The sequence below is a fragment of the Chrysochloris asiatica genome, unplaced genomic scaffold (assembly GCF_000296735.1).
Source record: "Chrysochloris asiatica unplaced genomic scaffold, ChrAsi1.0 scaffold00088, whole genome shotgun sequence".
Lineage (NCBI taxonomy): Eukaryota > Metazoa > Chordata > Mammalia > Afrosoricida > Chrysochloridae > Chrysochloris > Chrysochloris asiatica.
Genome location: NW_006408606.1, coordinates 2,949,128 through 2,951,776, shown reverse-complemented (window position 1 = coordinate 2,951,776; position 2,649 = coordinate 2,949,128). Strand labels below are relative to the sequence as shown.

At 39.3% G+C, this 2,649-nt stretch overlaps 1 pseudogene; it reads left to right on the top strand.

The window, feature by feature from the left end:
- Positions 1-286: 286 nt before the first annotated feature.
- On the top strand, positions 287-871 carry LOC102817520 (annotated as a pseudogene).
- Positions 872-2,649: the final 1,778 nt, after the last annotated feature.

Genomic DNA, 2,649 nt, shown 5'->3' with positions numbered 1-2,649 from the left:
TTTCCACCTCAAATGATTCTGGATGGGGTTCAGGATTCCACCTATGGTCTTCAGCAATGCAATGGCTCTACAGGAATCTTCTTTCACTGTGCAACTTCTAGCCCCCTTTAAAGTATTCAATCAGTTATAGTCTGAAGACAGATTTACAAGCTTTCTATTGTGATGTTTCTGGCTATTCCTTTCTCTCCCCTTCAAGTCTCTATTTTACAATGATAGGCAAAGGAAACCAAGATTCAAAAGACAGCCAAACAGCCTTCCTAGACGGGTGCTGGGTAAGAAAAAGGCCATGTTCAGTTCAAGCGTGAAGATTGTGAAGCCCAGTGGCGAAAAGCCGGATGAATTTGAGTCTGGTATTTCTCAGGCTCCTCTTGAGCTAGAGATGAACTTGGACCTAAAGGCTCAGTTATGAGAGCTGAACATAACTGCAGCAAAGGAAATTGAAGTTGGTGGTGGTCGGAAAGCTATTATAATCTTTGTTCCTGTTCCTCAACTCAAGTCTTTCCAGAAAATCCAAGTCCGACTAGTACGTGAACTGGAGAAAAAGTTCAGTGGAAAGCACGTGGTCTTTATTGCTCAGAGGCAAATTCTGCCTAAACCAACTCGGAAAAGTTGGACAAAAAATAAGCAAAAGCGTCCCAGGAGCCGCACTCTGACTGCTGTGCATGATGCAATCCTTGAAGACTTGGTCTTCCCAAGTGAAATTGTGGGCAATAGAATCCGAGTAAAGCTGGATGGCAGTCGGCTTATAAAGGTTCATTTGGACAAAGCACAGGAGAACAATGTAGAACACAAGGTTGAAACGTCTTCTGGTGTGTATAAGAAGATCACGGGCAAGGATGTTAATTTTGAATTCCCAGAGTTTCAGTTGTAAACAAAAATGATTAAATGTTATATCATTCACACACACACAAAAAAAAGACAGCCAAACATCTTAACATTATTCCCCTCTTTTACTCATTCAAACCATACTTCAATCCCTGTATCCCAGAGCCCTGTTGTCCCAAGGTTATACATGCATCATCATGTTCCTCTGACCACTTAGCCCATGGAAACCTTCCTAACTGTTTTCTCATCCATCTTGTTCTATTCTCCTCCCGCTTCTTGTGTATCTGCCCCCCGCCGCGCCCCCCCCCTCCCAGCATCCAAGCTATCCTGTGTCTATTCCCTACCCTGTGGTCTATCTTCCGCTCCCTCCCTCTCCTCACCTTATCCCATACATTCTAGTGATCAGAAAAATATATATATACATTTTTTTTCCTTCCCCCCTTTTTAGGGTGGGTTCTTTCTCGTAATCTTTTACAATAATGGTCCTATGCAGTATTTTTCCTTTTTTGACTGACTAATTTCACTCAGCATAATGTCCTCAAGTTTCATCCATGTTATATGGTGGCTTGCAGCTTCCTTGCTGTTCTTCAAGGTAGCATAGTTTTCCATTGTGTGTATGTAGCACAGTTTGTTTATCCATTCTTCAGTTGATGGGCACTTAGGTTGTCTCCATTTTTTTTTGCTATTGTAAATAGTGCTGCTATGAATATTAGTGTGCATATATCTACTCATGTTATGGTTCATACTTCTTGTGGGTAAATACCCAGTAGATCTATTGCTGGATCATAAGATATTTCTATTTCTAATCTTCTAAGGAAGAGCCATATTGCTTTCCAGAGTGACCAGACAATTTGCAATCCCATTAACACTGTAGGAGGGTCCCAGTCTCTCCACATCCTTGCCAGCATCTATTTTTTTTTTTTTTTTAACTTTGCTGCTATTGCTGGTGTGAAATTATATCTCATTGTTGTTTTGATTTGCATCTCTCTAATGGCTAGTGATCATGAACATTTCTTCATATGTTTGTTGACTGCCCAGATCTCCTTGGTGAAGTGTTTGTTCATGTCCTGTGCTCATTTTTAAATTAGGGCATTTATCTTTTCCTTGTAGACTTATTGTAGTTTCCTAAATATTTTAGAAAATAATCCCTTGTCTGATGCATCATTGCTAAAGGTTTTTCCCATTCTGTGGGCTCCCTTTTTACTCTTTTGGTGAAATCTTTTGATACACATACATTTTTTATTTTTAATATGTTTTGTCTACATTTGTTTGTGTAGTTTTCAAAATGTTTGGTAGTCTGTATATGCCCTGAATGAGAGTCCTCACATTTGTCCCTATTTTTTCATTGATGGCCTTCATAATTCTGAGATTCACATTTAGGTCTTTAATCCATGCTGAGTTAGTTTTTGTACAGGGGGTGAGATAAAAGTCTTGTTTCAATCTTTTGCATATTGTTTTCCAGTTCTGCCAGTACCATCTGTTGAAGAGACTATCCCCTCCCCATATGATATATTTAGGTACTTTTTCAAAAATCAGTTGGCTGTATGTGGATGGGTTAATTTCTGGATTCTCAATTCTTTTCCATTGATCAATGTAGCTTTCATTGTACCAGTACCAGGGTGTTTTGACCACTGTAGCTGCATAGTAAATTTTGAAATCAGGGAGTGAGAGGCTTCATATCTTGTTCTTCTTCTTAAGCAGTGCTTTACTTATCCTGGGTCTCTTTCCTTTCCATATAAATTTGTAGTCGTTTTTTCCCATCTCTTTGGAGAATGTCATTGGAATCTGGATTGGGATTACATTATATGTGTAAATTGCTTTGGG